Source organism: Triticum aestivum, chromosome 6D (genome assembly GCF_018294505.1).
Source record: "Triticum aestivum cultivar Chinese Spring chromosome 6D, IWGSC CS RefSeq v2.1, whole genome shotgun sequence".
NCBI classification, from domain to species: domain Eukaryota; kingdom Viridiplantae; phylum Streptophyta; class Magnoliopsida; order Poales; family Poaceae; genus Triticum; species Triticum aestivum.
The window spans coordinates 210,465,792-210,488,375 of record NC_057811.1 but is presented as its reverse complement, the minus strand read 5'-3'; the positions used below and the strand labels follow the sequence as shown (position 1 = coordinate 210,488,375).

At 44.6% G+C, this 22,584-nt stretch overlaps 2 long non-coding RNA genes across 2 annotated transcripts; one reads left to right on the top strand and one right to left on the bottom strand.

Annotated features, from left to right (window-relative positions):
* Positions 1-16,633: 16,633 nt before the first annotated feature.
* Positions 16,634-17,597, bottom strand: LOC123141433 (uncharacterized). The gene is made up of 3 exons (XR_006470278.1): positions 17,504-17,597; positions 17,337-17,406; positions 16,634-17,258 (listed from the first exon to the last, which is right to left on the bottom strand). It is a non-coding gene; the product is annotated as an uncharacterized lncRNA (long non-coding RNA).
* A 335-nt stretch (positions 17,598-17,932) lies between these two features.
* LOC123144480 (uncharacterized) lies at positions 17,933-21,963 on the top strand. Its single transcript, XR_006471526.1, has 7 exons — positions 17,933-18,651; positions 18,748-18,875; positions 19,281-19,517; positions 19,855-19,948; positions 20,045-21,311; positions 21,392-21,453; positions 21,666-21,963. It is a non-coding gene; the product is annotated as an uncharacterized lncRNA (long non-coding RNA).
* The last annotated feature ends 621 nt before the right edge of the window (positions 21,964-22,584 follow it).

Below are 22,584 nucleotides of genomic sequence, written 5' to 3'. Positions count from 1 at the left end.
CTTACAGACAAGCTTTTCTTTTGCAGGAATAACAAACCTTCAGGTTGTTCCCTATAAATATCCTCTTCTAATTCTCCATGTAAGAATGCAGTTTTAACATCTAATTGTTCAAGGTCAAAATCATGCATGGCAACAATACTGAGTAAAGTACGAATAGAGATATTCTTCACAATGGGAGAAAATACTTCATTATTGTCAATACCTGGAATCTGGCTATAATCTTTAGCAACTAACCTTGCTTTATATCTTGTCTCGTCATTAGGAGAAACACCTTCTTTTCCTTTGGAAACCCACTTGCAACAAATAGGTTTCTTCTCTCTTGGTAATTTTACTATATCCCAAGTTCCATTCTTTTCAAGTGATTCCATCTCATCATGCATAGCGTCCATCCACTTATTACTATCACGAGAAATAATAGCCTCAAAATATGAAGAAGGCTCAACATTACCTTCAATTTCCTCTGCAATAGATAAACCAAAAGAAACAATATTGCACTGTCCAATTAACCTTTCAGGCTTATTAATACCCCGCCTAACTCTGTCACGTGCGAGATACCAACCGGGTGGAACAATAGGCTGATTTGGATTGACCTGCCCATCATCAATGATGGGATCATCATGTGCATCAACATTTTCCTTATCGGATGTATCACTGAATCAATAACATGCTCCACCTGAACAGTAGGTTGCTGAACAATGGGTTGTTGTTCACTCTTAACAGGAACATTAGTAGATGAAACATCATGTAACATAGCAGATTCATTAATGATAACATTTCTGCTAATAACAACCTTTTGGGTTTCAGGATTCCACAATTTATAACCTTTAACACGAGACTTATAAACAAGAAAGATGCACTTAATAGCCCTAGGCTCCAATTTTCCATTATCAACATGAGCATAAGCCGTGGGACCAAAAACTCTCAACTGTGAATAATTAGCAGGTGAACAAGACCATACCTCAATTGGAGTTTTCTTATTAAGAGCAATAGATGGTGACCGATTAATGAGATAACAAGCATTGTAAGCGGCCTCAGCCCAAAAACGCCTATGCAAACCTGCATTTGACAACATGCAACGGGCTCGGGAAATAATGATCCTGCTCATACGCTCAGCAACACCATTTTATCGAGGGGTATAAGGAAGGGTGTAGTGTCTGACAATGCCTTCAGACTTGCAATAATTCTTAAATTGCTTAGAAAAGAATTCTATACCATTATCAGTGCGAAGTATCTTTACCTTCTTTTCAGTTTGTCTTTCGATCATAATCTTCCACTCCTTAAATGCTCAGAATGCTTCATATTTATGCTTCAAGCAATAAGGCCATTCTTTTGTTGAATAATCATCAATAATAGTCAACATGTAACTAGCACCACCTAGTGACTTTCTGCGAGATGGTCCCCATAAATCAGAATGAAGATAATCAAGAATACCTTTAGTTGTATGAACCGAAGTGTTGAACTTCACCCTACTGTGGTTGCCGAAGATACAATGCTCATGAAATTTTAATTTACCAGTTTCATATCCATCAAGAAGACCTCTCTTATTTAACTCTGCTAAACCAAGTTCACTCATATGTCCAAGACGCATATGCCAAAGGTTAGCAGCATCACAATCAAAATTCTTCGAAATAACTGGAGCAGTGTTACCTGAAATGGTAGAACATCTAAGGTAATAAAGACCATTGGTTGAACTTAAGTCACCTTTCATCACAGTAAGAGAACCTTTGGTGACTTTCAAGACACTTTCTCCACCTGAATATATACTTGTACCCCTTTCCATCAAGGGCACTTACAGAGATAAGATTTCTCTTCATCTTCGGTATATACCGAACATCCATCAAAGTTCTGATTGTGCCATCAAACATATTGATTGGAACAGAACCTATGCCTTCTATCTTGCATGGTGAATTGTCAAAACCCAAAATGGAACCAGCAACAATAGTGGAATCAAAAGTAGTAAACTAATATCTATGCGGGCACATATAAAAGTATATGCAGTAACAAGTACCCACTCATCATTGGTCTCAGCACATCTAGCAATAACGACAAGAGAATCATCGGAACTATCATCACGAGAAACATTAGAAGAATTATCACCTTGTTTGTCACCTTTCCTCTTCTCTTTATTCTGCAACTCGAAACATTATGAGATGTCATGCCCCTCTGTCTTGAAATATTTGCAATATTTCTTGTCTCTGGATTGCGACCGGCCCCTATAGCCATTCTTACTTTTTCCTATGTTTCCATTATGTGAGTTCTTCTCCTTTGTCCTGCCACGAACAGATAATCCCTCGGCTTAGGATGAATTTGAACCATCATGAGGAACCATTAATTTCTCTTCTCCGTAGAGTTCAAAGCTTCATAAACTTCATTAAGCATGAGAGTATCATGACTGTATAATATGGTGTCTCTAAAATTGGTATAAGAATTGGCAGTGGACAAAGTAACATTAAAGCGATATCTTCCTCTTCATACTTAACATCCATTGTAGCAAGATCAGATATAATCTCCTTAAATTTTGAAATATAATTCAAAACATTACCTCCCTCAGATAAACTGTGCAGGAAGAATTTTTGCTTCAGATGCATCTTGCTGGTGAGATCTTTAGTCATGCAAATCCCTTCCAGCTTTAACCATAGAGCGGCGGCAGTTTTGTCGCTCAAAACTTCCTGCAAAATATTATTACGCAAATGGAGTTGAATTTGTGACAAAGCCTTACGATCCCTTCTTTTCTCCTCATCAGTCCAATCTTGAATCCTTTGCTTCCCAAAACTATCCGGTGCATCATCATAGTCGGCATGTGCCAACAATGCCCGCATCTTGACTTGCCATAGGGTAAACCTTATGTCATGATCCAGCAGCGGAAGATTGTACTTCATGGTGGCCATGAGTAGATAAATCTGTGTGCACAAATTAGTACAAGCTGGTTGAGGGAGTCCTAGACTAGGGGGTCCTCGGGGTTCCAGCTCATCTCGCGTGGGCCGGACTATTGGGCCGCACCGTATCCGGACTAAAGACCTTTTCTGCTTTGATGTGTACCCCAACTCAAGATTGAAGATCCGGAGTTTCCTTGATGTAACTGACTACACTAGTGCAGAAAAGCCTAGCTATGGCATGCCGAAAATTGCCTTGGTAGCTTAGGAGCCCAACGCCACCAATATGGTGCAAGTGTTAAAATATAGCGGTGGCATTGGTTCGTACGCCAGTATAGTTTCTGGTATCTATGGCGTTGGATAAAGTGACATGCCGGCAATGTCAAATATACCTACGACGTAGGTGTTTATCCACACGTCATAGATATGGAGAAACATTAGAGGCGTTGCATATACTTCTGACGCCATTACTTAGTTTGAAAGCATAATAGGAAAAACCTACCACGTCAGCCGAAAAACGGTGCCGTGGTAGCACTTTTTAAGATCCATAATATTTCTAGCCACGTAACATTAATTAAAATACATCCACGATAATTATGTGTAGCACTTAAAATTAAGATAGCTAGGAGAAGTGTACATAGCCGATCGAGTAGTTTACAGAACCACAGCATAGCTAGCTGTCACTATCCTATTACATCAATAAAAAGGATCATCAATGTATTTCTTCATAGGATCCGCAAGAGACACCGGTCCGTCAGCATCGTGACCCTGCTTATTAAGATGAGCTTTTATCTCCTCCGAGCTGGCAGGTGCGCCGCTGTTGAAAATGCCGGCATGGTGGATGACATCCTTGTTGAGGATGGTGGCAAACTTGAGCTGGACGCGTCTGAACTCATCTCTAGTATCTCCCACGCTAATTTCCTCCATTTTCTTCCCCCATGCTAGGATTCAGGGTTCTTTTTAAGGTGTTGTCATTGCCGTATGTAGTCCTCCATGTGGTGGACGACAGATCAATTGTAGTCCTCCATGTGTTGGAAATATGCCCAAGAGGCAATAATAAAATGGTTATTATTATATTTCCTTGTTCATGATAATTGTCTATTGTTCACGCTATAATTGTGTTATCCGGAAATCGTAATACATGTGTGAATACATAGACCACAACATCTCCCTAGTGAGCCTCTAGTTGACTAGTTCGTTGATCAACAGATAGTCATGGTTTCCTGACTATGGACATTGGATGTCATTGATAATGGGATCACATCATTAGGAGAATAATGTGATGGACAAGACCCAATCCTAAGCATAGCACAAGATCGTGTAGTTCGTTTGCTAGAGCTTTTCCAAATGTCAAGTATCATTTCCTTAGACCATGAGATTGTGCAACTCCCGGATACCATAGGAGTGCTTTGGGTGTGCCAAACGTCACAACGTAACTGGGTGGCTATAAAGGTGCACTACGGGTATCTCCGAAAGTGTCTGTTGGGTTGGCACGAATCGAGACTGGGATTTGTCACTCCGTATGACGGAGAGGTATCTCTGGGCCCACTCGGTAATGCATCATCATAATGAGCTCAATGTGACCAAGTGTTTGGTCATGGGATCATGCATTACGGTACGAGTAAAGTGACTTGCCGGTAACGAGATTGAACAAGGTATTGGGATACGGACGATCGAATCTCGGGCAAGTAACGTACCGATTGACAAAGGGAATTGTATACGGGATTGATTGAATCCTCGACATCGTGGTTCATCCGATGAGATCATCGTGGAACATGTGGGAGCCAACATGGGTATCCAGATCCCGCTGTTGGTTATTGACCGGAGAGTCGTCTCGGTCATGTCTGCATGTCTCCCGAACCCGTAGGGTCTACACACTTAACGTTCGGTGACGCTAGGGTTGTAGAGATATTAGTATGCGGAAATCCGAAAGTTGTTCGAAGTCCCGGATGAGATCCCGGATGTCACGAGGAGTTCCGGAATGGTCCGGAGGTGAAGAATTGTATAAAGGAAGTCCAGTTTCGGCCACTGGGAAAGTTTCGGGAGTCACCGGTATTGTACCGGGACCACCGGAAGGGTCCCGGGGGTCCACCGGGCGGGGCCACCTAGCCCGGAGGGCCCCATGGGCTGAAGTGGGAGGGGAACCAGCCCGTGGTGGGCTGGTGCACCCCCCCTTGGGCCTCCCCCTGCGCCTAGGGTTGGAAACCCTAGGGGTGCGGGGCGCCCCACTTGGCTTGGGGGGCAAGCCACCCCCTTGGCCGCCGCCCCCCCTTGGAGATTGGATCTCCTAGGGCCGGCGCCCCCCCCAGGGGCCCTATAGAAAGAGGGGGGAGGGAGGGCAGCCGCACCCAAGCCCCTGGCGCCTCCCTCTTCCTCCCGTGACACCTCTCCCTCTCGCTGAGCTTGGCGAAGCCCTGCCGAGTTCCCCGCTGCTTCCACCACCACGCCGTCGTGCTGCTGGATCTCCATCAACCTCTCCCTTCCCCTTGCTGGATCAAGAAGGAGGAGACGTCTTCCCTAACCGTACGTGTGTTGAACGCGGAGGTGTCATCCGTTCGGCGCTCGGTCATCGATGATTTGGATCACGACGAGTACGACTCCATCAACCCCGTTCACTTGAACGCTTCCGCTCGTGATCTACAAGGGTATGTAGATGCACTCTTTTCCCTCTCGTTGCTAGAAGACTCCATAGATTGTTCTTGGTGATGCATAGAAATTTTTTAATTTCTGCAACGATCTCCAACAGTGGCATCATGAGCCAGGTCTATGCGTAGTTTCTATGCACGAGTAGAACACAAAGTAGTTGTGGGCGTCGATATTGTCAATTTACTTGCTGTTACTAGTCTTATCTTGATTCGGCGGCATCGTGGGATGAAGCGGCCCGGACCGACCTTACACGTACGCTTACGTGAGACAGGTTCCACCGATTGACATGCACTAGTTGCATAAGGTGGCTAGTGGGTGTCTGTCTCTCCCACTTTAGTCGGATCGGATTCGATGAAAAGGGTCCTTATGAAGGGTAAATAGAAATTGGCATATCACGTTGTGGTTTTGGCGTAGGTAAGAAACGTCTTGCTAAGAAACCTATAGCAGCCACGTAAAAAAATTTGCAACAACAATTAGAGGACGTCTAACTTGTTTTTGCAGCATATGCCGTGTGATGTGATATGGCCAAAAGGATGTGATGAATGATATATGTGATGTATGAGATTGATCATGTTCTTGTAATAGGAATCACGACTTGCATGTCGATGAGTATGACAACCGGCAGGAGCCATAGGAGTTGTCTTAATTTATTTATGACCTGCGTGTCAACATATAACGTCATGTAATTACTTTAATTTATTGCTAAACCGTTAGCCATAGTAGTAGAAGTAATAAATGACGAGACAACTTCATGAAGACACGATGATGGAGATCATGGTGTCATGCTGGTGACGACGATGATCATGGCGCCCCGAAGATGGAGATCAAAAGGAGCAAAATGATATTGGCCATATCATGTCACTATTTGATTGCATGTGATGTTTATCATGTTTTACATCTTATTTGCTTAGAACGACGGTAGCTTAAATAAGATGATCCCTCGCAATAATTTCAAGAAAGTGTTCCCCCTAACTGTGCACCGTTGCGAAGGTTCGTTGTTTCGAAGCACCACGTGATGATCGGGTGTGATAGATTGTAACGTTCGAATACAACGGGTGTAAGCCAGATTTACACACGCAATACACTTAGGTTGACTTGACGAGCCTAGCATGTACAGACATGGCCTCGGAACACGGAAGACCGAAAGGTCGAGCATGAGTCGTATAGAAGATACGATCAACATGAAGATGTTCACCGATGTTGACTAGTCCGTCTCACGTGATGATCGGACACGGCCTAGTTGACTCGGATCATGTTTCACTTAGATGACTAGAGGGATGTCTATCTGAGTGGGAGTTCATTGAATAATTTGATTAGATGAACTTAATTATCATGAACTTAGTCTAAAATCTTTACAATATGTCTTGTAGATCAAATGGCCCACGCTAATGTTGCCCTCAACTTCAACGCGTTCCTAGAGAAAACCAAGCTGAAAGATGATGGCAGCAACTATACGGACTGGGTCCGGAACCTGAGGATCATCCTCATAGCTGCCAAGAAAGATTATGTCCTAGAAGCACCGCTAGGTGACGCACCCATCCCAGAGAACCAAGACGTTATGAACGCTTGGCAGCAGCGTGCTGATGATTACTCCCTCGTTCAGTGCGGCATGCTTTACAGCTTAGAACCGGGGCTCCAAAAGCGTTTTGAGCAACACGGAGCATATGAGATGTTCGAAGAGCTGAAAATGGTTTTCCAAGCTCATGCCCGGGTCGAGAGATATGAAGTCTCCGACAAGTTCTTCAGTTGTAAGATGGAGGAAAATAGTTCTGTCAGTGAGCACATACTCAAAATGTCTGGGTTACACAACCGCTTGACTCAGCTGGGAGTTAATCTCCCGGATGACGCGGTCATTGACAGAATCCTTCAGTCGCTTCCACCGAGCTACAAGAGCTTTGTGATGAACTTCAATATGCAGGGGATGGAAAAGACCATTCCTGAGGTATATTCAATGCTGAAATCAGCGGAGGTGGAGATCAAAAAGGAACATCAAGTGTTGATGGTGAATAAAACCACTAAGTTCAAGAAAGGCAAGGGTAAGAAGAACTTCAAGAAGGACGGCAAGGGAGTTGCCGCGCCCGGTAAGCCAGTTGCCGGGAAGAAGCCAAAGAATGGACCCAAGCCTGAGACTGAGTGCTTTTATTGCAAGGGAAGTGGTCACTGGAAGCGGAACTGCCCCAAGTACTTGGCGGACAAGAAGGCCGGCAACACCAAAGGTATATGTGATATACATGTTATTGATGTGTACCTTACCAGCACTCGTAGTAGCTCCTGGGTATTTGATACCGGTGCGGTTGCTCATATTTGTAACTCAAAGCAGGAGCTGCGGAATAAATGGAGACTGGCAAAGGACGAGGTGACGATGCGCGTCGGGAATGGTTCCAAGGTCGATTTGATCGCCGTCGGCACGCTACCTCTACATTTACCTACGGGATTAGTTTTAAACCTCAATAATTATTATTTAGTGCCAGCTTTGAGCATGAACATTGTATCAGGATCTCGTTTAATTCGAGATGGCTACTCATTTAAATCCGAGAATAATGGTTGTTCTATTTAATTATATGAGAGATATGTTTTATGGTCATGCCCCGCTGGTTAATGGTTTATTCTTAATGAATCTCGAACGTAGTGTTACACATATTCATAGTGTGAGTACCAAAAGATGTAAGGTTGATAATGATAGTCCCACATACTTGTGGCACTGCCGTCTTGGTCACATTGGTGCCAAACGCATGAAGAAGCTCCATGCAGATGGACTTTTGGAGTCTCTTGATTACGAATCATTTGACACGTGCGAACCATGCCTCATGGGTAAGATGACCAAGACTCCGTTCTCCGGAACAATGGAGCGAGCAACCAACTTATTGGAAATCATACATACTGATGTGTGCGGTCCAATGAGTGTTGAGGCTCGCGGTGGCTATCGTTATGTTCTCACTCTCACTGATGACTTGAGTAGATATGGGTATGTCTACCTAATGAAACACAAGTCTGAGACCTTTGAAAAGTTCAAGGAATTTCAGAGTGAGGTTGAGAATCAACGTGACAGGAAAATAAAGTTCTTACGATCAGATCGTGGAGGGGAATATTTGAGTCACGAATTTGGCACACACTTAAGGAAATGTGGAATAGTTTCACAACTCACGCCGCCTGGAACACCTCAGCGAAATGGTGTGTCCGAACGTCGTAATCGCACTCTATTGGATATGGTGCGATCTATGATGTCTCTTACCGATCTACCGCTCTCATTTTGGGGCTATGCTTTAGAGACTGCCGCATTCACTTTAAATAGGGCTCCGTCGAAATCCGTTGAGACGACACCGTATGAATTATGGTTTGGGAAGAAACCTAAGCTGTCGTTTCTAAAAGTTTGGGGATGCGATGCTTATGTCAAGAAACTTCAACCTGAAAAGCTCGAACCCAAGTCGGAGAAATGCGTCTTCATAGGATACCCTAAGGAAACCATTGGGTATACCTTCTACCTCAGATCCGAAGGCAAGATCTTTGTTGCTAAGAACGGATCCTTTCTGGAGAAAGAGTTTCTCTCGAAAGAAGTAAGTGGGAGGAAGGTAGAGCTTGATGAAGTACTGCCTCTTGAAGCGGAAAGTAGCGCAGCTCAGGAAAATGTTCCTGTGGTGCATGCACCGACTAGAGAGGAAGTTAATGATGATGATGATCAAGGTACTTCGGATCAAGCTCCTACTGAACTTCGTAGGTCCACAAGGACACGTTCCGCACCAGAGTGGTACGGCAACCCTGTCTTGGAAATCATGTTGTTAGACAACGGTGAACCTTCGAACTATGAAGAAGCAATGGCGGGCCCAGATTCCGACAAATGGCTAGAAGCCATGAAATCCGAGATAGGATCCATGTATGAAAACGAAGTATGGACTTTGAATGACTTGCCCGATGATCGGCGAGCCATAGAAAATAAATGGATCTTTAAGAAGAAGACAGACGCGGATGGTAATGTGACCATCTATAAGGCTCGACTTGTCGCTAAGGGTTATCGACAAGTTCAAGGGGTTGACTACGATGAGACTTTCTCACCCGTAGCGAAGCTGAAGTCCGTCCGAATCATGTTAGCAATTGCCGCATTCTATGATTATGAGATATGGCAAATGGACGTCAAAACGGCATTCCTTAACGGCTTTCTTAAGGAAGAATTGTATATGATGCAGCCGGAAGGTTTTGTCGATCCTAAGAATGCTAACAAGGTATGCAAGCTCCAGCGCTCCATCTATGGGCTGGTGCAAGCATCTCGGAGTTGGAACATTCGATTTGATGAGATGATCAAAGCGTTTGGGTTTACACAGACTTATGGAGAAGCCTGTGTTTACAAGAAAGTGAGTGGGAGCTCTGTAGCATTTCTCATATTATATGTGGATGACATACTGTTGATGGGAAATGATATAGAATTCTTGGGAAGCATAAAGGCCTACTTGAACAAGTGTTTTTCAATGAAGGACCTTGGAGAAGCTGCTTATATATTAGGCATCAAGATCTATAGAGATAGATCAAGACGCCTCATTGGTCTTTCACAAAGTACGTACCTTGACAAGATATTGAAGAAGTTCAATATGGATCAGTCCAAGAAGGGGTTCTTGCCTGTATTGCAAGGTGTGCAATTGAGCACGGCTCAATGCCCGACCACGGCAGAAGATAGAGAAAAGATGAGTGTCGTCCCCTATGCCTCGGCCATAGGGTCTATTATGTATGCCATGCTGTGTACCAGACCTGATGTAAACCTTGCCGTAAGTTTGGTAGGAAGGTACCAAAGTAATCCCGGCATGGAACACTGGACAGCGGTCAAGAATATCCTGAAGTACCTGAAGAGGACTAAGGATATGTTTCTCGTTTATGGAGGTGACGAAGAGCTCGTCGTAAAGGGTTACGTCGATGCTAGCTTCGACACAGATCTGGATGACTCTAAGTCACAAACCGGATACGTGTATATTTTGAATGGTGGGGCAGTAAGCTGGTGCAGTTGCAAGCAAAGCGTTGTGGCGGGATCTACATGTGAAGCGGAATACATGGCGGCCTCAGAGGCAGCACAAGAAGCAATCTGGGTGAAGGAGTTCATTACCGACCTAGGAGTTATTCCCAATGCGTCGGGCCCGATGACTCTCTTCTGTGACAACACTGGAGCTATTGCCCTTGCCAAGGAGCCCAGGTTTCACAGGAAGACCAGGCATATCAAGCGTCGCTTCAACTCCATTCGTGAAAATGTTCAAAATGGAGACATAGATATTTGTAAAGTACATACGGACCTGAATGTAGCAGATCCGTTGACTAAACCTCTCCCTAGAGCAAAACATGATCAACACCAGAACTCTATGGGTGTTCGATTCATCACAATGTAACTAGATTATTGACTCTAGTGCAAGTGGGAGACTGTTGGAAATATGCCCTAGAGGCAATAATAAAATGGTTATTATTATATTTCCTTGTTCATGATAATTGTCTATTGTTCATGCTATAATTGTGTTATCCGGAAATCGTAATACATGTGTGAATACATAGACCACAACATGTCCCTAGTGAGCCTCTAGTTGACTAGCTCGTTGATCAACAGATAGTCATGGTTTCCTGACTATGGACATTGGATGTCATTGATAACGGGATCACATCATTAGGAGAATGATGTGATGGACAAGACCCAATCCTAAGCATAGCACAAGATCGTGTAGTTCGTTTGCTAGAGCTTTTCCAAATGTCAAGTATCATTTCCTTAGACCATGAGATTGTGCAACTCCCGGATACCATAGGAGTGCTTTGGGTGTGCCAAACGTCACAACGTAACTGGGTGGCTATAAAGGTGCACTACGGGTATCTCCGAAAGTGTCTGTTGGGTTGGCACGAATCGAGACTGGGATTTGTCACTCCGTATGACGGAGAGGTATCTCTGGGCCCACTCGGTAATGCATCATCATAATGAGCTCAATGTGACCAAGTGTTTGGTCACGGGATCATGCATTACGGTACGAGTAAAGTGACTTGCCGGTAACGAGATTGAACAAGGTATTGGGATACCGACGATCGAATCTCGGGCAAGTAACGTACCGATTGACAAAGGGAATTGTATACGGGATTGATTGAATCCTCGACATCGTGGTTCATCCGATGAGATCATCGTGGAACATGTGGGAGCCAACATGGGTATCCAGATCCCGCTGTTGGTTATTGACCGGAGAGTCGTCTCGGTCATGTCTGCATGTCTCCCGAACCCGTAGGGTCTACACACTTAAGGTTCGGTGACGCTAGGGTTGTAGAGATATTAGTATGCGGAAATCCGAAAGTTGTTCGGAGTCCCGGATGAGATCCCGGACGTCACGAGGAGTTCTGGAATGGTCCGGAGGTGAAGAATTGTATATAGGAAGTCCAGTTTCGGCCACCGGGAAAGTTTCGGGAGTCACCGGTATTGTACCGGGACCACCGGAAGGGTCCCGGGGGTCCACCGGGTGGGGCCACCTATCCCGGAGGGCCCCATGGGCTGAAGTGGGAGGGGAACCAGCCCGTGGTGGGCTGGTGCGCCCCCCTTGGGCCTCCCCCTGCGCCTAGGGTTGGAAACCCTAGGGGTGGGGTGCGCCCCACTTGGCTTGGGGGGCAAGCCACCCCTTGGCCACCGCCCCCCTTGGAGATTGGATCTCCTAGGGCCGGCGCCCCCCAGGGGCCCTATATAAAGGGGTGGGAGGGCAGCCGCACCCAAGCCCCTGGCGCCTCCCTCTCCTTCCCGTGACACCTCTCCCTCTCGCTGAGCTTGGCGAAGCCCTGCCGAGATCCCCGCTGCTTCCACCACCACGCCGTCGTGCTGCTGGATCTCCATCAACCTCTCCCTTCCCCTTGCTGGATCAAGAAGGAGGAGACGTCTTCCCCAACCATATGTGTGTTGAACGCGGAGGTGCCGTCCGTTCGGCGCTCGGTCATCGGTGATTTGGATCACGACGAGTACGACTCCATCAACCCCGTTCACTTGAACGCTTCCGCTCGCGATCTACAAGGGTATGTAGATGCACTCTTTTCCCTCTCATTGCTAGAAGACTCCATAGATTGTTCTTGGTGATGCGTAGAAATTTTTTAATTTCTGCAACGATCTCCAACACTTTTTAAGGTGTTGTCATTGCCGTATGTAGTCCTCCATGTGGTGGACGACGTAGTAGCTGTCTTTATCACTGTTTTCCGGCTGCTGCATGCAACAAAAGTCAGTTTTGTGGGCAAAGCGTGCAACTTTAAATTTGTCGAACTTGCGATACCCCTCTCTGATCACTCCTCCCCGGCTAGTATAATCGATCAATACTTCATCGAGAACCTTCTTGATGCCTCTGTAGTCTTTCTTCACTTTCCTCGTTGAATCCAAGAAATAAGTTTCGGCGAACTTCAGGGAAATAACGATCAGGACACAATGTTCTCTATGTAAAAAGTAGAGACATACTAATTATGCTCGAGTATATAATGTTTTGATGTGGAAGCAAAATGAGATTGTATGAAAGAATAGTGTGTACTTTGGATAGTAGGGCACTAGAAGGCAATTTTTTCCATGTTGGCAAGCATGAAGTCTGTCAGGTAGTTCGTCATAGCTTGACGGGGATCAGGGAGGTTGACACTGGTCTCGTGCATGAGGTAGTGGTCCGCTACCGCGACAACCTTGTTCAGCTCACATATTGCAGTGTAGGCGGTATTGATTGCCCATAGGCGTATTAAGGAATGACAAATCTTGTATAGGTGGAATGGGTTGAAGATGTCTTCGAATGGCGCATAGAACTTCTCCGCGGGGAAATTATCATAGAACCAATATTAGATGGCACCATCACTGTGAAAAGGGGGCGATGTCCACCTGCATGAGAAAATGCGTACTTCTCCCTACAGAGAACTGCCTAATGCAGAAGTCTCATTTCTGTCTGCAGAAGATTGGAGAGCTCCTTCGGAAGGATGGGTTCACCCGGGGAATGGTAAGTCAGCCATGCAACATGACGAAGTACTTCTTTATTATTCTGAACTAGCTGGCTGGCGGCGGTAGTGGCCTTCTTATTAGCATTTCCTGGGCACCTCCTCTTCTTGCTTGACATGTTAGGCTGGCTGGCTGCACCGCCCGGCAGTGCATTTGCTAGCGTCACATTGAGTGTGTTTGGACCCAGCAACGACGCTCCCCTGGATGGTGGCACTTGTGTGTCTGGTGGCGTGAAGTCCCCGTTGAACAGTAGACTCTTCTGGTAAGGAACAACACGGTGATCAGCTTGGACAGCAGGAGGCAGAGAGAATGCTTGGACGGGATCAGCAGGCATAGGTCCATCAAGATCAGCAACTGAGTTGTGATATTCTTCAATCATGAAGAATCGATTGGCAAGTAAGTCATGTTCATTATTTACTTGGTCCTCAACGACATCCACATTGTTTTTATGCAATTCAGGTTGACTTTGACCCAAAGGAGATGGTCCTAGACATGACGTCTTCTTCTTCTTCTGCTTCGAGCTTGTTTGAATTTGGTCATCTCCTAGCCGAATTTGACTCTTCGGCCACATCATTGGCCACCATAAGCATTGTCCAAGGGAAAGCTGGCTATCCACACCAGGAGGTTGTGTCGGAGGAGCAATATCTTCGTAACCATTTAAGACAACAACCAACTCAATTTTCAAGACCCCCTCAGGCATATGCAATCTATGCATGATTCTATCTTTGGGGCGAATGATCGAGCCGATTGCAACTTTAATCTGCTCACCATTCACATGGGCCAAGAGACTGCATGGAGTGTCTTCCGTAAGAGCGTCAAGAGCAGCCATTGGCGATGGGTTGCCAATGAAAGACATAGAATGGCTGCTATCTATGGGTGATGTGTCGATGACAATGTTTCCTAGTTCACCGTTTTTGAGCCATTTCTTGACGCTCTCGATTATTGAAGGCAACATGGCTTGGGCACGGGCTTGGATTTGCATGTTGATGCGTGCTTCAATGTTGGCAGTTGCTGCAACTGTGGCTGCGGCTGTGGCGGCGGCTATGGATGCAATTATTTTCTGTTCAATGGTCTGCTTGTTGGATCTCCTTCTCTGTCGTCGCTGCTCGCGGTCTTCGACATAATGATCATCCCATTTGGCTCCGCATCCAGCGCCGTTCACACGGCCACCGGCCGGCGGATGCAACGGGTCCTTGCCGAGGGTCACATTGATGGACCGGTTAAGAGGAGTATTCAACCCGTCCATGGACCCTTGAGAGCTCTGACGTTCCGCATGCTACCTTGCCAGTTCTTCTTCAAGTTTCCTAGTTTGGTGATTGGCGAAAAATTCCCCTGACTTATAATCATAATGGTACCGGCCCCTGACATAGTTATATTCGAGGGGGTCTTTGAATTGCTTTATGTAGTTTGGGATGCCCTTTGCTACAAGTATAGAGTCCTGCTTGTCCCACATGGGCTTCTTCCCAACAAAACCACGGCTTCCAAGGGTGTGGTTACTTAATGTCTTTGATCACATATCCTTCCCCCATGTCAATTGGCTCTGCACCACAGGGTTCTGCGAATTTTGCATCTTGAAAATGTTCCAGTCATCTGCACTAATGGTGGGCCACTTATCCTTGATCACGGAGTAATCTTTGTTAACTTCTTTTTTTGCGGCTGATTTCCAAGAACTCAAATTCTTTGAGAACTTATGGAATGCATGGTTGTTGACCTGATACTTTGGGTACGGTAGGTTGTCGTACTCATCAGGAAACTTAAATCTAGAGTGCACCCTTCTTATGAGGAGTTCTCGTAGATTTTGTTTGCCTGAATCCCTTATATTGGACTCGTTGATGGAGCAGACTTCTCGAAGGATGACACCTAGGGTGTTGCCGTAGTGAGGCGCGGCCTTCCGTGGACTAACGGGCTCACCAGTGGAGTTGACTCGAGTGACAACAATCCTGTAGGTATCGATAGCATTTCGGCTCCTTGGTTTACGTTGCTTGTTGGTTTTTGGAGCATCCTCCTCCTCATCCTCAGCACAATACTCATCTGTATAATCTTCATCATTATCAGCGTCCTTATCAGGATTACTATCCTCTCCAGGAACATCTTTGTTGCCATTGCCTTTGATATAGCACCCATCCGAATTTATATCCCCCAGCCCGTAAAGATCTTCTCCATAGTCATCATCATTTCCCTGTGCGTCCGTAAATACATCTTTGCCGGTTGCCGAATGTGTCTAAGAAGAGCCCACATCGGACATCTACAAACAAATACGACATATACTTAATTCGTATACAAAATTCAAAATTTTGGCATGACCTTTGCTAAAAATATGACATATTGGTTGCCAGCAATTTGAGGAAACGAAACTTAATCAATGTTTTGACAAAACATTGGCAACCCTATAAAGTCTCTTCAAACAAATCAGCACCTACAATACATGATTTCAACAAAATTTCCTAAAAAATTCGACAAATCCATGTCCATGAACAATTAAATCTTTGTGATTTAAGCCACATTTCCTCAAATCCATGTCCAATACAACTCACAATTTTACAAATACGACTAATTTAAGCTAAAATCTACATGTGTACCAATTGTAACAAATATGTCTATGAACCTCAAGAAAATGGAGAGATCTCACTTACCGACGGAATCGTGGCCTTCGCGCCTGGGCAGAGTGATGTCGGACGCGTGGCAACCCGAGATGACGACCGGAGAGGCGAGGTCGAGGTGGTTGCCGCCGGCCAGGGAGGGGGCGGGGGGCGAGCGAGCGGTGTTGGAGGGGGCTGGGGGTAGTGGCCGAGCTAGCTGTGGGGGAGGGGGCGAGGGCGCGGCGAGGTTGACGGGGGCGTCGATGGCAGATGATGCGACGGCAGGCGGCGACAAGGGCCGGTGCCGGCGGAGGCCCGAGATAACTTGAGTGTTGGCAAGAAATGAAATCTGCCCCAAATCGGCTAAGGGAATGGTGAAAAATAGTAATCGCATTGGTGACATCACCAACGCCATGGATATTTAGCTATAGCATTGGCTACATCGCCAACGCCATAGCTATGTTTCACCAATTATTAGCCGCTTTAAATTGGGGCAAAACGATCTTCACCCGCCAAATTCCGTTTAGCGCTATATTTTGCACGTAGCTATATTTATTTTATTAAGATTGAAATACACATAATGTCGATACACACTACAGTGCTGCTTAATAATGAAAGATACATATAAAATTAATTAAGTGCAGCGACGTCGTTTCTGAATTCTCTAGGCAGAAGTTTCTACACTACCCAACAACGGCTTCTTTTCGTACACTTTGTTTTGAGCTGGACTTCACTTTCTTCTTGATAGATGCCAAATTGTTTATCATCATCATGCTCATCTAGATCTTCCTTCTTGGACAAATCTTTATCGCTCTGTTCTTCCTGTCTTTTGTACAAAAAACTTCTCACTTCCTGAACCTCTACACGGACTGAGTGTCCGTCGGGCTAATTTTCATGTCCGGACTCTTTCTTCAGGCCTCCTTCTTCTAGCTTATCATCATGTACTGTCGCCCCTTCTTCCAATCTGGTATCCTCCTTGTCCTCACCATGACTTGTCCATCGTGTGTAACCAGGCATGAAACTATGTTTCAACAAGTGCATCTTCACACGACAAGTGGAAGGGTCAATCAAAACTTTGTTTTCGCACTTCTTACATGGACAAAATATCTCTTTTTTGCCTCTGCGATTCGTATCTTCCAAGGCCACCTCAAAGAACTCATTTATAGTTCGATCCATATAAATATATATGTAAGAATCATTTCATACCATTTCCTACAAAAAATGTCTTTCAACACCACAATATATACCTCTTGCCAAAAAGTGAAAAACAGAAAATTGAGCATATATTACCTAGATTAGATCGATATAGATGATATCTCGCGGTCGAGGGCAGCAGACGGCCGGGTGTATTACTTAGGATCTGCAGAGAGAAACAAGCAGGATAATGTTCACACAGCAGTATGAGCTAGCTAGATACACATGACAATCAATCTATATATAGAGAGAGTTGCGTATACTTATGGCGCGCTACCATCTGAGATGCCAGCACAATATTTGTTAACTGATACTGGCCCCCACTTAAGCACTAATGGCGTGGCCACAAAGTCCCATGACACAAGTATCAGACACAGTGCTGGCGTAGGTGTTTTCCCAGCGCCAGCAGTACTCCATGGAAGTGGAGGATTGCTGGGCCCACAGACTAATGGCATACAATTGAAATCCTATGCCAGCGCTATGCACCTACTAATGTCATATCAAATAATACGACGCCATCACTATTTGAAAAAAGTAGTGCTGGCGTTGGCTGCAAATGGTGCGCCATCAACGAGAGTTGTGGTTAGCACTTTTTCCACTAGTGCTATCTGTAAACCCTAGTACCCTTGGTGTCTATATAAACCAGGGGGCTTAGTCTGTAGAGGCTAGAAGAACAATCTCCATAGCACTAGTTAGGGTTTAGTTCCTCTGATCTCATTGTAGATCGACTCTATAATCCTCATATACACAAGCAATATAATCAAGCAGGACGTAGGGTTTTACCCCTTAGAGAGGGCCTGAACCTGGGTAAATATCATTTCCTGTGTCTGTTGTTCCCCGTTAGGGATGGCAATTTTATCCATGGATCTTGATATCCACGCATACCTGACCCGGTTGGGCAAGGATATGGAGCGTAGTTCTGCCCATGGATCCATGGATTTTGATACCCGCGAACAGCCGGGTTGGGCATGGACATAATTTATGATCCATGGATATCCAATCGATAACCGTATGATAGGTGGGGCCATATGTCAGTCACACTGGACTAAGCAGAAGTCCAACACCCCAAGTAGTAGCAGTCACACAAGGTCAAAGCCTATCGCCCCAGCCCATGTTTCGTGATCCCCCACAACCCCACTAACCTAATTATATTAAACCTAATCTAGTCAACCCCCAATCATCCCAAGTCTCCAGCAGTCCAGCTCCCTCCATAGCGCAGCAGCACTCTGCGTCTGACAAATCTCAATCGTCGCCCCCGCCTCTCCCTGGACATCCACCTCATACCGGCGATAGGCGCCCAACCCCGGCACCCGGGTTCGACGACCGGCCCCGGGACTGGCCTCGGTGACCAACACCGGCGACAGGCCTTGGCGACGAGCATTGGCGACAGGCATGTGGGCACATACCCAAGGTTAAACCACCGTCGCACTCCCTCTCTCCTTCCCGAATTGGCGTTTGATCTCTTCCTGAGTCCTGACCAAGCTGCGTCCTCTCTTAATCTGAGCAGGAGTCAACCTCCAATGGAAGGGGGCAAGGGCAACAGTGGGGGCAACAATGGGAAGGGCAGGCCCGGGACAGTTATCATCCCACGGAGGAGTTTGCCTGGCGAGCAACAGGGTGTCATCAGTGGAAACAGTAATTGCTAGAATTTTTTGCATCTCAGTGCTCTCCTTGCTTGTGATATATGAGAGATTTTATATAAACTAGCATACATTGTGTTCTGTTGCATTTGTAGAATTTACTTTCTTATCAAATTTTGTCATAAACTAGCTTGATTATTAGTACTTCTTCTAGAACTAGAAACAATTCTAACTGGCATCACTTTTGTACAATTTACTATTCTTATTAAATTTTGGCATACACTAGCTTTATTATCAGCATCTTTGCTATAATTGGAAACGTTGTATTGACCATTACTATGCAGACTTTACATTTCTTATTAAAAGATTCATTAACTAGCTTTATCTATTATAACTGTTTGCTCTAGATAACTTTTACTCATCTAATGTATATCTAATACCCAATCCATTCTTTTTTCAGCTCCCAAAAACAGTGTTGCCCCTACAGATGTCTCAGGTGTGGCTGGAGCTTCCATGGTCTCAAGTTCAACTCTACAAGAGGGTACCAGTACAACAGTGGAGCAACCAAAACTAACCGGTTCTAGAAGGAAGCGTACATCAGATGTATGGGAAAATTTTAAGACAGAACTAATCAATGGGAAATGGCAGGCAATATGCAACTGGTGTCATAAGCCATATGCTGGAGAATCAACCTCTGGTACGTCACACTTAAGGACTCATCGTAATAATTGTTTGGCTCGGCATGTAGTGGGTCCACAACAAAACAAATTAAAGTTGTCAAAATTTGGAGACCTATGTTTTTGATCAAGAACTTGCTAGAAAGGAACTTGCATTGATGATATGTGTGCATGAGTACCCTTTGTCTATTGTTGATCATGCTGGCTTCCGAAAATTTTGTGGTACTTTGCCACCAATGTTCAAGGTGGTGTCTAGAAATACCATTTGGCAGGACATTATAAATACATTTGGTGTCCAAAAGAATAGCATGGTGAAGTACTTTGCAATGTTTGAGAACCGAGTTGCCATCACAACAGATTTGTGGTCGGCTGGCCATCAAAAGAGGGGCTATATGGCTGTAACTACACATTATATTGATGCTTCTTGGAAACTAAAGAGCTAGCTAATGAGGTAACCATGTCTCCATATAAATCACTCTTATTCCAAATAGATGTATTGATTATTGTTACTCTGAACCTAAATATTTCCTTATTTTTTATTGCATAGGTTTATTTATGTTCCATGTCCACACAATGCTGAAGTTATATGTGAAGAACTACATGCATGTCTTGTTAAGTGGCACCTTGAGAAGAAGATATCCACGGTGGCCTTGGACAATTGTGCGTCAAATGACAAGGCTATCGAAATTATGCCAAATAAGTTGGACACCTCTTCTCTTATGATGGACGGATCTTTGTTGCATATGCATTGTGCTGCTCATATATTAAATCAGATTGTAAAAGATGGATTGGATGTCATGGAGAAAGGAACTAAGAGGGTACAAGATAGTGTTGCCTTTTTGTCAGCCACACCTAAAAGACATGAGAAGTTTGAAAAGATGGCACGCCTTTTCAACAATGAATACAAGTGTAGATTGGCTCTTGATTGTAAAACTAGGTGGAATTCTACCTACATAATGTTAAAAGGTGCATTGCAATACAAAGATGTTCTTGAAAGACTTTATATACGTGAAAAGAATTTTACTTGTCCAACCGAAGAAGATTGGGTCTTTGCTATGGAGGTTTGTGATAGGCTGAAAGTGTTCTTTGATGTCAAAGAGTTGTTGTCGGGCACTCCATATGTTACAGCTAGTCTTTTCTTTCCGCAAATATGTGGCATTCGGTTGGCAATTCGTAAATGGGAAACTAGTAAACATAGTGTCATAAAAGCTATGTCTAAGGAAATGAAAGACAAGTTCGAGAAGTATTGGACAGATGTCCATCGTCTTATGGCTATTGCCACCATTGTTGATCCACATTGTAAGATGCATATGTTGAAGGCTTCATTTGGGTCATCGTATGGAACTGAACATATGCGTCCATAGAAGTTCATAAAACAAAGAAGTTAATGCTAGATTTGCTGGCTGAATATCGAGATGTATCTCAGTGTGTTGAAACATCTATTGTTGGAAACACCCCAACTGTTCCTAATGGTGGTGTGGATGAAATTTTGGGCGTGTTTGAGCAATACTTGTCTTCACAACCTGTCGCTCCTTCTCCAGTTCGCACTGAATTGGACATGTACTTGGATGAGCCCCTTATTCATAGAACAACAGATTTTGACATTATTAATTGGTGGAAAGTTGGAGGTGCCAAGTACCCTACTTTGCAGAAGATTGCTCATGATATATTACCCATCCCTATTACATCTATGGCATCAGAGTCAGTCTTTAATACTAGTGGGAGGTTACTTAGTGTACATCGCAATCGGCTTACACCAAGCATGGTTGAAGCTCTTATGTGTATGCAAGCTTGGTCACGAGCGGACATGTTAGGTAATCTTGTTAATTATAAATTTGTATTCGATTTCTTTGTGCTATGCATAAATTAATTTTTTGCTTCATCTTTGCATTAGGTGGTATCAACTTCGCTCTACAAGCAGTTCAAAATGTTCTTGATGATGAAGAAGAAGTGATGGTAATTCCTTGTTCTCATCTCATTTATTCTGTTGGGGATGTTTTATACGATTAAATAACAAGTGATGTGTGTGTGCAGTGCACTACTTTTTTAAAGATATATACTTGTGAATGTGTGGTTGATGGTTGAACTTAGTAGATGCCACGTTTTCATCCTTCATGCATGTGCATTCAAAAGTAACTTTTATATTGATGCTTTGCTTTTTACCTCAGGATGAAAATGAGTCCATCATTACTGAAGACTAATTTCGAGCCAAGTGTGCTCATTTGGACATGTGGCCCAATTACTAGTGCACGTACTGTTGGAAGTGCATTTGAATTTTGAAATAAGTTACGTACTTTATTTATGCAACTTCGGTTGTGATGTAATAAGATCTTACAACTTTGGTTGTGATGTAATAAGATTTAAGACAAGAATTCTACTATGAGACTATTTGAGTTGTCAACTTGTCATTGTGTGGTCTAATGTTTTTAACGAAATAAGATAAGATTGAAGACAAGTTTTTTACTACCGACTATGTGAGTTGTTATTGTGTGTGTGGACAATGTTTGAACAGTGTACTTGCTGCCTACTTGTGCTTATACCTTATGTTGTCGTTTGTGAATGAACGATGATGAGTTAGATTGATATTTGGGAAGGCTTCATGCTGATTTTTCTTGCCCATGGAGCTCCACGGGTATCTGGATATCCAATGGGTTTGGGCATGGGCACAAGTTGTGCCCATGGATACTTTGGTGGATGGGTAGAAGGTAGGAAGATGGGTTATGGGTTGTACTTGACCAGCTCCACCCGCGCCAAACCCGACCCATTGCCATCCCTATTCCCCATTGATCCAAGATCCACAGTTCGGGACTCCCTACCCGAGATCTGCCAGTTTTGACACTGACATTGGTGCTTTCATTGAGAGTTGTGTTGTCGGTTCGACGGAAGGATCGATGACCACCCACGCCAAGGACGTCTCATCCCCTGGACGGGCTCTTGCGCCCGGCAGCATGAGGCTGCGTACTCACCCATTCGACCCCCTAGGCCAGAATGGAAGCTTGACCCTCGGTCAAAAAATCAGGTTCGGGAGCCTAGAGTTCACCGCTGATTCCTGGGGAGATCTTACCATCACTGAACCACCGGTTCCCC